The following is a 13,542-nucleotide window of genomic DNA, read 5'->3' on the forward strand; positions in this document are numbered from 1 at the left end:
GAGACTTAATATCGATGTTTCAATTCGGTGTACATTGTAAGATTTGAACTGAGGACCAGTCATACGGGTAATTATTTCGAATTCGTGCCATACTAAGTTTCGAAAAGTTGACATTGACTCAATTTGTTGTGCTATTTTGTAGGTCATATGTTTGAATCCTTCCAAAAGTTTTCTCACTACAATGGTGTTCATCATATACATATGAATTTGTATTAAAAAAGTAGCATGGATACAGTGAAATGCGAAATCCACGTTAGAATTGGAGATCGCTACGTGGCACACACTCTAATTCAAATAACTAACTACGTGACACACACTCTAATTCAAATAACTAATTATGTGACACACTCTAATCCACGTTAGCATGGGTACCGTTTCGATTTTTTTCAAATAACTCCTCATTAATTAATTTATAGTACCCCCTCTGTTCACTTTTATAAGACCGTGAAGACATTTCAGACAATGTGCAAAACAGTTCATTTTAAGTTGTCTGAAACAACTTACAAAAGTGAATGGATGGAGTATCTCGTTTCGAATGACTAATTATTGCAAGGAAAACATGGGCATGGTAATACATACAGATTCGTTTGCAAATGAAAGAAGATTCGTTTCATTTGCATTCTCAAATGTAGGCGCCCCAGGCAGACCAGGGTCGTGTCGGGGTGGATGCTGCTTCGGGGCCTTAAAGGAAACTGCCCTTGGGTGACTGAGATGTGGGCCAGCCACCTGTTGGGCCAACATGTCATGGACACAAAGGCTGGTGCCTTAAGGCACCGAAGCATAGTCCTGTTGGGGTGGTCGCGTGTGTCGGACGGACGCGTAGCACCCAGCCACCCACCCCCCTCCCCCCCAAAAAAGGACGACGACAATATAAGTTCACGCTTCCACGTTTCGGATTGAAATATCTGGCGGCCCCAATTCCAGCCCTGCAAAATCTCTCTTCTCCACCATCCCCTTCCGCACCCAGATTGCTCAAATCCCTAATTCGCCGCCATCCCTCGAATCACCCCTCGTCTCATCTCTTTCCCCACCGTTCCCCACCTCCGTGCCGGACGACAACGACGAAGACGACGGTCGCGCTTCACCACCGCACTGGAGCTACCTCATCTACGCCCTTGTCCACCGCACCGGGTGGTCCACCGACAAAGTCGGCCGCCGCAACCGACGTGCCTCACAAACACCGAGTTCCACCGCATCAGGTGCGCTTCACCGATGCCGTCTCCCAGCTCACCGGGGCTACTTCACCGAGCACATTGTCGCACCTCCGCCCCCCGAGGCCGTTGGGGCTTCACCAATGGTCTCGTCCACCGCATCGTAGCGCTCCGCTGCCACTCAAGATCTGCATCCGTGCGCGGCCAGCAAACGCCAGCGCATCACCCTCAACGGCTCTGAAGTGACCCACACTCTAGCTAGGCGAGCATGCCCAAACGCCGGCCCGAACTTTGTATCCACACATCACTCCCTTGTGCACTGTTCTGACGATGTTTGAATATCCTTTCACTGCTCTCTTAGCTTACACGCCTATACAACTCTGACTTTAACTCTTATTTATTCTGGAGATATCATCTGAAACAAGCAAATCCATTTTTTAGCGAAGCATGACAGCGCTACGGGATCTGGTACACATCCTGCACACCCGTATAACCTTGCAAGTATCTGTCCTCCGGTACAACATCAAGGTCGATTCCTCTTATTTGATCAACCATTCGCCGTGTCAAAAATGCAGAGGGGGATGCAAGGAGCACAAGGCCTACACATCCAAGCAAGTGGTAACATGGACTTGTACATGGAACATCCCAAGAGCAAGCAGAGCTGCAATGAGCCTGTACAACAAGCTGGCGTAAGTCCCTGCATTTCATTTAATTCGTACTGGCATTCATGTATGATTTGTGTGAAGTGGCTGATCCACGAATTCAAGTTACCATGGGCGAACATTTAACTTAAAAAATACGAAGGCACTTGCACTCCGGAAATCAACATAACTTGAGAAATGTGGAGCTACATGCACTATGAAAACCAGCTAATGATCCAAAGTAGTTCAGATTAGAAACACTAAATGATGCAAGCACCAAAAAACACAAAATGCAACATGGTGTACAAGGACTACAAACATGATCTGTACCTGCTTGAATTATTCATTCTCTGGCTGAAAATATCGAAGTGTAATTGCACGTATAACTAGTGCGCAAACTGCATATCAATATATCTATCCTGCACAAGTATGCCAATAGTTTCAAACAACAGATTGGAAAAGTATTTATGCTATGTTGTCATGATACGGGGACTTTCTGGTAGATGGCCTCGACGTTTCCTCAAGCTATGAAAATGCACTATAATTTGCTTGTCATCAATGCCTGCAAATCTCTGTCTCTCTCAACATAGTAGATCATCATTAGACACTAAATCCTTCAATGAGCTTGCAAAATGCTTGGATTAGATCCCTCATTAGACACTATATGTTCATCACCAGGAGCATGTAAAATGTTTGCATCAAATCCTTCATTAGCAGTCTGTTCATTAGACACTTCAGGCTCAAGAATAACATGAGCTTGTATGTTTGCACCGGAAACTTGATTAGATACATCAGATTCAGTCAGTTCAGCATTGATTGGGGGAGTTATAAAATAAGTAGAAATTGGTTTCATTTTCTCATAGATTCCCTACATACAAGCAGTTTTACAACACCGTCAGGTTTAACTATTGGCCAGAAATTGAAGATTTGAATTAGATATAATCAGGGATGTGATGTACCTGCTCGTTGCGCATGCTACTCTTGCAAGCTATGACTGTCCGTTTGCGCAAGCTCGATGCCATGCCCGTGCTGCCGCCGCTTCCTCCCACGCAGGCTACACCCAGGGTTGGATCTTCATCTTCTTGTCCTTCCGTTTGCTTGAAGCCCGGTGACCGCCCTCCAACGAGGGCACGAGGAAGTGTTGTGTCGGTCTGTCCAACAGCGGCTAGGTTAGGAGCGAACCAGACTGGAGGCTGGAGCGAATGAATTGAGATTTTTCCCGCTGTCAATCGATATGGGAGGCGCTCGTATGGGCCGCGAGCCTGCTATAGGGCCTTCGTTGCACTTATGTTATTGGCCCATCCAAATTGAAACATTTTTCTTCATTTTTTACATTGCCTACTCGTGCGCTGGGACGAACAAAACTAGCATGGGCCAACCTGGACGACTCAAACTAGGTGCACACTTTCCAGCCACCTGAGGCAGCCGCCCATACCAGCCCTATGGTGGCGTTGCCCCTTTTTGCGTGTATGATTGGATAGTGAAAAATATTCCAGTGGCGCTTTTGATTTACCCATAGAATGGTTGAATTGCTTGTTTCTATGAACTGAGTTCGCCAATAATGTGAAGGATGCCAGTCTTTTCATCCTATTGTAGATTGCTTAGATCTCGATATGCCAAAAGTAATTGCATGAAATATACAGTAAAAGCCAGTATGATGTGTTTGGCTACAACTAGTCTGACTACACGTCCTCATATAACATATCAAGGACGCACCATCTTACCAGATTAACCATTCGACTTACCCATGCAGTGTGGGAAGAAAGAAGTATTGGGACTGCGTATCCAAGCAATTGATGCCATGGACTCCTTTGTATAACCTTGTAAGAGAAAAAGAAGTTGCAGTGTGCCTATACAAAGAACTAGCATAAGTTCAGTTACCCGCTTCTCGGAATTTTAGTTAGCCACTTATTGCAAAATTGTTCAATTACGTTGCTTGGCTTAATTTAGTTTGCTACTGATTACATAATGGCACAGCCTGTTAATCATATTGTAGACTGCGCCTATCTATGTGTTTGATACTTACTGTTAAGAATTACCTGTTTGTCTTAACTTAAATATCTACTTGTTTGTTTAACTGCTTTGCTTCTGCAACAACGGGTTACAATGATGTTAATAACTACTGTACTTTTTAGCATCCAATTGAAACTCTTTAATTCCTTGTTTGTTTAACTGGTTTGCTGTTATAAACTCCCAGCTGAGATGTTTTGCTAACTTCAACTTTTCTGAATCCAACTAGAACTTTAATGGCAAAACAGGTTAGCCCAAGATCAAAGAGCAAGGTCCCCATGGACGTTGCATCATCCCACAGCAGTGGCACCGACCCAATCGTGCATTATGAATTTCCAACTGCTGATGCTCTAGAGGCTAAACTAGTGGTAGAAAGAGATTCTGCTTCTGCACTTAGAGATGAAGTTGACATGTTGAGGAAGCAAACAACACAATCACAAGCAGTACTCAAGACAACCATTAAATATTTGGTGGATTTCAAAATGAAGCAAGCTGAGACTGACCAAATTGTTAAGGTCCTGAAGGAAAAAAGGAAATTAAATTCCTACTTGGTAAATCATAGGTGAAATGTTCTTTTCATAGCTTAATAACTTTTGTTTTGTCTATTCATGTAATCAATCAAACCATTTGTTTTAGAGATCATGTAATAATTGTTTTTTTTGTTTTTTTGGTTTGTAATTTTGTTTGAGCACAAGTCTGTATTAATTGATAAGACTCGGAGACATTTCATTTGGATTGCTGTGCCAGACCTACAAATATGCCAATCGGGCTGAATGTGCATTCAACAATAGTAGTAGTATAGATGGACCATAAGTGGCACGCGTCGGAAAGGGCCAAGATGCTGGCTAAAAAAGGATGCTGTTGTAGCCAAAAAAAAGTACAGCGGCCTGGCTTATGTATGTTAGTTGATATTATTGATCCATATACTCTATATGTGTTTATATGTCTGTTAGTTCTGTACATTTTTGGTTGATTGACTCGGTATTTGAATCTTGATACATCGCTTGTGTACATATCTAAATGGGAGTACACATTATGCTGCGTGTGACATTTGAGTTGGACACGAAGTGTTCCAAATATTCGAATTCACCTTAAACTGGATTCTAGTTTCTGAATTTCAGTATCAGCATTTGTAAACCATATTCATATATGACAGTGGAATCATCTTTGTCGTCCTTTTGAAGATATATAAAAACACATAGAATGATTTATACAGATTCATATAGTAATACAAAGTGGATTCGAATTTAGTTGCCAGGGTAAACGTGGATGCTTATTGTCCCAAAATTCGAAAGAAGCAGCAAAATGTCCACTCCCACGTCGGCTGCCTGAAGCCAAGTGTTTGGGAGATGGAAATTACTGTCTACCCATTACACGGACAATCCATCGGCCCGATTTCCACTGCTCTAAATAGGGGAAGGTTAGTAACTTCAATTAGACGTGACACGACCGCCTCTGAGCCCATTCCGACAGGGTGGGCGTCAAACATGGGCGGCAAAACTCATTTGATTCAAGCTTGTCCGAAAGACCTCTGTTTCTCCCTCCATTCCCCATTCATACACTGTGGGCGGCAAAACAAACTCGACTCGGCCGTAATCGATGTAGGCAAATATTTTTAATAGGGGCAGGTTTGTAACTTCACTCAGACGTGACACAACCGCCCTACCTGTCAGCCCCGTTCATACACCGTGGGTGCCAACCATGGGCGCCAACCACCCTCTCCTCGCCCGAAATCGCTCTAGGCAAATATTGGCGAGATGCGAGATTACCGTCCTATCCCCAACCAATGAGATGTCCAAATTTTAAACGGGGGATAAGTTCATAACTTTCCCATATTTCAGACAGGCGTGTCCCAAAAACATGGTTCCCCGTATCTCTCCCTCCATTTTCCCATTCATACACCGTCCGTGCTAGAACACCCCATCCCCACACCAGCCTCCGTCCGCCACCCCATCCATCGCCGCCGTCCTCCACCACATCCATCGCCACCGTCCTCCACCATGCTGGAGCGCCTACCAAGACCGCGTCATCCACTGCTAGAGATGGACGTTTCTCATCCACGGCGATGGACCAATAGCCTTGCATCGCATCCTCTCGCTTCATCGGCGCCGTCGTCCTCTTTGCCGGGGCCGCTCACACGACCTTCCCTTCCACCGCAACGGGACTTATTCCCCGATGCACCCGTCTACCGTCACAGATCTGCTTCAACGCCACCGACAGCCATCGCACCCCCGATGCCTACAGGGCGCCGCAAGAGAGGTGGTACTTCATATCTCCTCAACTTTTTGATCTCAACCAGAAAATAGATCTTAACTTGGTTACTCTACTTTCTTTTCAGCTCTTTGAATTTAGTTCTTAGTTCGAAGCAAACAATGGATGCTAAATATACTTTCTTCGGTTTGCAGCTTCAAATCTGCCATGGCACAGCCATAATACGGTTTAATTGATCATGCTTAGGGTTTAATTGATCATGTTGGTTCCGTGGTGGTTTCTTTAATAGAAATCGGAGGGGAAACCCTCTTTTGCTAAAAAAATATGCTTAGAGTTTCCCCCTTCTATGATCGCTATACGATCAGAATACATGCTTTGTGTCATAATAACACTCTCCACTCATCAAACTAAACAAGCTTAGATGTTCAAATACGAATCTGATATTATTAAAATAGAGTTGTTTAATTGGTCAGCTAAATGTTCCTAAATTAGTTTCGAAAATGCATCTTCGCTGCTCGGGTGTGTATCTCTACAGGGTGCCCACGGTGGGCCGGCCCACCCTGGGATTTTGGGTCGTCCCAGGCCCCGATTCCCCTCTATTCTGCTGCGCCCTTCCGATCTCTATTCGCCCCCAGCCGCCTGCCTCGCCGGCGACTTGCCGTCCCCGGACGGCATGACTCTAGGAGGAGACACCGGACTAACAGGAGGCCAGGAGCCGTTCGCCCAACAGCGTCACCGCTGCCCGGGCGCGCTGCCGTGCCTACCTTCCTAGTCCGTTCAGGGCTCAGGCGTGCAGCACCCACCAAGCCAACCCGATTTATCCTGAGATACGTCCTCAACACTCAGCAGCCACTCCTCATCACCCATTTTCTAATTGATTCATTACTCATTAGGCAGGACTGTCATTAGGGTTTGTTGTGTGCTCAGTTCTACCTACACTTAATGGTTCAGATGTATTTCGGTAATCTTTAGTACCTCTAAAGTTCACAGGGTTTTCAAAATTCCGGACCTCGGAATAGAAACTAGTCATTTTGGATTGTTGGTCGTAGTGACATTGACCCAGGTTACTACTGCAAGCCAGGTTTGTTGACAATTTTACTTGTCTTTCTTACTCATTCGATATAATATCCAATTATTCACGTCGATTAGTTGCAAACAATAAGTGCTAGACAAACTTCTTCATTCAGATTTTGGACGGTCTCTTACTGCAGTTACAATTCTGCATACTTGTCCTAATAAGCTTACAAGTAAATGACTGATTCACTACATCTATGCTTGCCTTGTCATATTTGCTGTCAATATTCTTTTAGGGTGGACCACCCTGTTTCTAAATACTAGAACCGTAGACATGAGTGAATAGTATTTCTCTATGTGATCTCTTCCATCATGTGTGGGTAACGAACACTGCATTGTATAGAAAGAAAGTGTCATTTCCAGCTTTTACATAGGTTTCGATCTTTTACATGGAATACAATCTGCCTACTTGCTTTGTGTCGCACTACCAACACTCCACCCTTGAAGCTAAACATTATGCCACTCATAATTGCTTAGTTTATTTGTTCCAGTATGAATTCATATAATTCTAATGTTCCTACTTCAGTTTTGAAATGTGTGCCTGCCTGTTATAGAGACATAAGGGGTTTGTATTTCTGTGTGTGGTCTGGTCAGCACGGTTGGGGAGGTGAACTTTGCATATGCATGGGTTTATAGGGAGACACTCTCCGAGTTGAATCCGCAATGCATTCCATAGATAATCTGACTACTTTTTATGTTTTCATGAATCTCAGATTCTGAACAGCATCATAATGATTATGAGCTTGCGCGCATGAAAAGAATAAAGCAGAACAATGCCATGGCTGTCAAACTTGGCATTAAGGGACTGAAATCAAGTCTAGATGCAATGCAATGCAAACGTTCTCCACCTACAGATTCATGCTCAGAATATGATCCTAACAGTGATTCTGAGCTAGAGGGAGACCTAAGTCAATGTAGCTCCCTAGTGGAGGAGTCGGAGGAAGATGCCCTATCTTATTCACCCATCAAGGTACTTGCTCTAACTTTCCAAGGTTACATTGCTCGCACATATCTTGCAACTGATGCTTTGCATTGCTTCTACTTTGTTGAACTGCCATTAGCTTAGTTTACACATCGTGTATGTGAATACACCCTGCCTATCCATTTTCAGTACATATTCCATCTGTCATCATACCATATTTATCCATTCAAATGCTGTTCTTGTGTATCAGACGTTCAAAAGGAAGAGGGCGATTGCTGATCGTGGAGGAGCACAAGCAAAGTATTTGGAAAAGGTAGTGGCACCTGATAAATCAAATAGCCCATTAGGTGTAGTTGCAATATCACCTGACCCACAAAATACCCCAACTCTAGCAGACTCTAGCCCTACTACACTGGTCATTTCTGATGCCCCAACTCAGCAGACCCCAACTGCAGCAAACAGTATGATTATGCCAGTTGACATAGCACCAGCTATACGATGCAAAACCCCCATTCTAGCAAAGAGTACACCAAATCCAGTTGCAAAATCCCTTTTCGAACCAGAGAGAGCCCCAATTGCAGCAAATAGGACCCCTGTTCCATTTCTTCCCAGTTTAGAAGATGAAGCTTATGTTGTTGTCAGGAACTTTGTGCGCATCTTTCCTTCATGGAAAGATTATATCGCAGACACAGAACAATTTCCAGTCTTCCTCTGCAACTTACGCGTAAGTAACGTACTAATGTTATTCCGGGTCATTACTGCATATGTTTCTGCTGACAGAAGACACAAGATTTCATTCTTTTAAATAGGTGAGGAGCAAACTGGATTGTGATGACGAGCAAGAGTTGGTTGCGCTTTTCAAGGACTCGTTGATGAAGTATCATTCCTACCTGAGGCAAGCACACTTTGATGGCAAGCCTCTGAACGAAATTTTTGTAAAGTCTCCGGTGCTACATTTATCCGACGGTGACTGGAATAATCTTGTTACACATTGGTCTCGGCTGCAGCGTAAGGTACCGTCTATGATATCACATCACAATTTGAACTACATTTCTGCATTTGCCTTAATGTCTCACTTGTACGAAAACTGTTAGTAGAAGAACATTCGTTCTCAAGGGACCACAGAATCTCGCAACTATACTGCACACTGCATTGCTCTTGTGAGTATCTCTTGCCCTGTATGACCATACTTACTTTCATAGCTGTTTCATTATGTAGCATCACTGCACATGTTAGCCTCGTAATCGTCCATTTGGTGCACATTATAAGATCCGTATGGACTCTTACACAAATTTAGAATCAACCCAATGCTTTTGAAGAGGTTTAGCTCTGCAGTCCTCTTGTAAGGACTGAACGTGGTCTATCACTATACTTACATTAACAGCTACTCCCCCGTCCCATAATATAAGAACGTTTTGTATAGTACACCCGTGTTCAAAACACTCTTGTATTATGGGAAGAGGGATTGGTTCATTTTGTAGCATTTTGCATCTTATCTCCCTCGCCCACCATTTACCAAAAAAGATCAGATCTATATTTAATCTTACCAATAAGTAGAATACATAGACAATGCCAGTGCAGAAGTGTAGCCCATTGCCCTTTTCAGTACATTTTGTCCTGTAACGCTTGTACTTCTAGGGATTGGTAGTTGATTATGTAGCATCAATCTGCATCTTATCTTCATTATCCTCTATCTGTTCAAGTATTATCATATCTGTAATTACTCTCTACAAAATGTAGAGTACAGGCAATGCTTATGAAGAAGATTATGTGCTGAAATTCTTGAGTTATCCTTCCCTTGACATGGAGAAGGGCATTATAAAGCCGGTGTTAACTGTTAATGTAAGTCAGTCCTTCTAAAGCCTTTATCCTCAACTGTTGTTTAATTTGCTCATACTCCCTATCGTTTACTGCTGTTTAGTTTGTTGTTTCTACCAAAATGCATGTTTGTAAGAACCGTAAGTTCTAAGTTTTACTTGTAAAACCAAATTTCTTATTCATACCATGCACATTACTTAATACTCCCTATATGTATGCTTGGTTTTGTGGATCTATAATCCAGTGTGTGGTGAAGCAGCCCACGTTTGCACCTTGTCATCTCCTGTTTTATCTTACTGATGTGGCTGATGATATGAACAACATGCCATGCACATTATCCAAAATAGATACAATGATTTTCTTTGCCCTTCATCTATGCTTGTTATGTTGACATGGTAATCCAGTAGTGTGGTGAAGCTCCCCGCATTATGAACAATGCCAAATTATGCTATTGATATTTTGAACTTACTCTTTATTTTCTAATTTGAAATTGGATAGAATTGACAGAACACTTATCATCTTTGTTTATACACGTGCAAAACTTGTCATCTCTCTGCTTTGTTTCAGGGTGATATGCCTGATGGCATGCACAAGTCTGCTGAAGGCTGTGAGACAAACCCAACATATATTGCAGCAAAGAAGGCAAAACATCTTGAAGATAGCAAGACAACCCCAAAGTCTTGTCTTGATGCAGTGTTCAAGTTACTTGAGACTAACAGTCAGACAAGCTCACAGAATTCGTTGTCTGAATCAGTTCGACTTCTTCAGTCCCAAGTTCTAGCAGAAAGGCATTCTGCAACTCAACTTCGACTTGAAGTCCTATCTCTAAGAAAGATTGCGGAGAACACCAATGAGAACCTCATCGCTAAACAGCTACACCTGGAAGCTATGATCGACATGCTAGGACGGTCTCACAGCCTTGCTCAGCAGCTTGCGCAGCAGTTCCCCCGCAAGGCTAACCTTTCTTGAACTGTCTTGGATGTGGTCTCGGTTCAGTATTATTTTGTTATGCTGCAATGGTGCCCAGTTTTTGTAATCTGCTTCTTCGTTGCGCTTTATGATCACTGGTGGCGAACTTCGATGCCCAGTGGATGTAATATACATTAAGTCCTTTATTGTATAGTGTAGGTTTATTCTTAGTTACTATGCCGTAATTTGTTTATTGTATAGAGTAGGTTTGTTCTTAATTCCTACTAGTTACTGCCATCATTCGCTATCTGAAAAAAAATTAGATGTAGTCGACCGGGCCGAAACATTCGACTCTAACGGGCCAGGTTTTTAGCAGGCCACAATTGGGCCGGCGTGCGTCTTTCTTGGGCCCGAATGATTGGGGCCTTCACACATTGCGCCAGGCCCAAACTTACACTGGCCTATATTTTAGTTGGGCCTTTTGTCGACGCATCGCTTAGTTTGGCCCAGGTAGCGTTGGGCCATTAACAGGATGAATATTGTACTGGCCTGTTATGGACGAGATGAAACCACGGGCCTTTAGCAGGCCAAAATGCATGTTGGGCCTCAATTTTCACTATTCGTCGACGGGCCTTCAGCAGGCCGAAATGTAGACCGGGCCATTATGGGCCCAGTTAGCTCACGGGCCGTTACCAGGCCGAAACATATCTCGGGCCTTAGTTGGCCCACTGATATCATGGGCCTTTAAGAGGCCGAAAGCTTAGTACAGGCATCAACAGGCCGAATTACGCGACAGGCCTTTAACAGGGCCAAAGTAACGTTGGGCTTAACTGTTGCCACCTTTAGCACGGGCCGTTAGTGGGCCCGATGTCCCGTTGGACCATATATGGCCCATGGGCAGCACGGGCCATTCCCAGGCCGAAAGTCACACCGGGCTGAAATGGGCCCATGTCTACATCAGGCCTCTAACAGGTCGAAAGTCACTGTGCTGTAGTTGGGCCCGAATATTCGGCGAACAATTAACGGGCCAGATCTGGCTTCGGGCCGCAAATGGGCCCAAATATTGGGCGAACAATTAACATGCCAGATCTGGCTTCGGGCCGTAAATGGGCCCAAATATTGGGCGAACAATTAACGGTCCAGATCTGGTTTCGGGCCGTAAATGGGCCTTTATTAAGAAGGCCGTTATTGGGCTAGCCCACTAGTACCTGATTAAGTTCTAAGGGCCTTTGACTGGGCCGGCCTTTTTAACCTATATGGGCCTCTGTTGGGCCCAGCCACGTGTCGACGTTCCATAGGCATGTCTCCTCCAATGGACGGGCGACATCTGGCCCACTAACAAGCTGACAGGTGTTCCCTTTGGCCAATCAGAATTTTACACGTGGAAATTTCCCATTGGTTGGGGCTGTTAACGGGTTATCGGATCCAAAACCCGACCCGATAGCTTAACGACGTTCCGTTACAGTGGATGCCACATGTCGGTCACTGAGGGAGTCCTGGACTAGGGGGTGTCCGGATAGCCGAACTATCATCATCGGCCGGACTCCAAGACTATGAAGATACAAGATTGAAGACTTCGTCCCGTGTCCGGATGGGACTTTCCTTGGCGTGGAAGGCAAGCTTGGCGGTACGGATATGTAGATCTCCTACCATTGTAACCGACTCTGTGTAACCCTAGCCCTCTCCGGTGTCTATATAAACCGGATGGCTTTAGTCCGTAGGACGAACAACAATCATACCATAGGCTAGCTTCTAGGGTTTAGCCTCCTTGATCTCGTGGTAGATCTACTCTTGTAACACACATCATCAATATTAATCAAGCAGGACGTAGGGTTTTACCTCCATCAAGAGGGCTCGAACCTGGGTAAAACATCGTGTCCCTTGTCTCCTGTTACCATCCGCCTAGACGCACAGTTCGGGACCCCCTACCCGAGATCCGCCGGTTTTGACACCGACATTGGTGCTTTCATTGAGAGTTCCTCTATGTCATCACCGATAGGCTCGATGGCTTCTTCGATCATCATCAACGACGCATTCCAGGGTGAGACCTTCCTCCCCGGACAGATCTTCGTATTCGGCGGCTTTGCACTGCGGGCCAATTCGCTTGGCCATCTGGAGCAGATCGAAAGCTACACCCCTGGCCGTCAGGTCAGATTTGGAAGTTTGAACTTCACGGCTGACATCCGCGGGGACTTGATCTTCGATGGATTCGAGCCACAGCCGAGCACGCCACACTGTCACGACGGACATGACTTAGCTCTGTGGCCGGACAGTATCCTGGAGGCCGCACTCGAGTCCGCTCCGATCTTCAATTCGGAACTGGCTCCGCAGATCGAGGATGGATGGCTAGACACCGCCTCGGGGGATGCAACCTCTACAGCGATAGAGCCGAACACTGATCTCGTCCCTCATAAAGCCCGTGACTCCGAGGTGCCGGACTCTGTGCCGGACTCTGAGCCTCCCGCGCCCCCTCCGATCGAATCCGGTTGGGCGCCGATCGTGGAGTTCACCGCCGCGGACATCTTTCAACATTCACCTTTCGGCGACATCTTGAGTTTGCTAAAGTATCTCTCGTTATCAGGAGATCCTTGGCCGGACTGCGATCAGGACAGTTGGGATGCGGACGACGAAGAAATTCAACGCCCACCCACCACCCACTTAGTAGCCACTATCAATGATCTAACCGACATGCTAGACTTCGACTCCGAAGACATCGATGGTATGGACGACGATGCCGGAGACGACCAAGAACCAGCGCCTATCGGGCACTGGAAAGCCACCCCAACTCACGACGTATACATGGTGG

This window comes from Triticum dicoccoides, chromosome 5B (assembly GCF_002162155.2).
Source record: "Triticum dicoccoides isolate Atlit2015 ecotype Zavitan chromosome 5B, WEW_v2.0, whole genome shotgun sequence".
NCBI lineage: Eukaryota > Viridiplantae > Streptophyta > Magnoliopsida > Poales > Poaceae > Triticum > Triticum dicoccoides.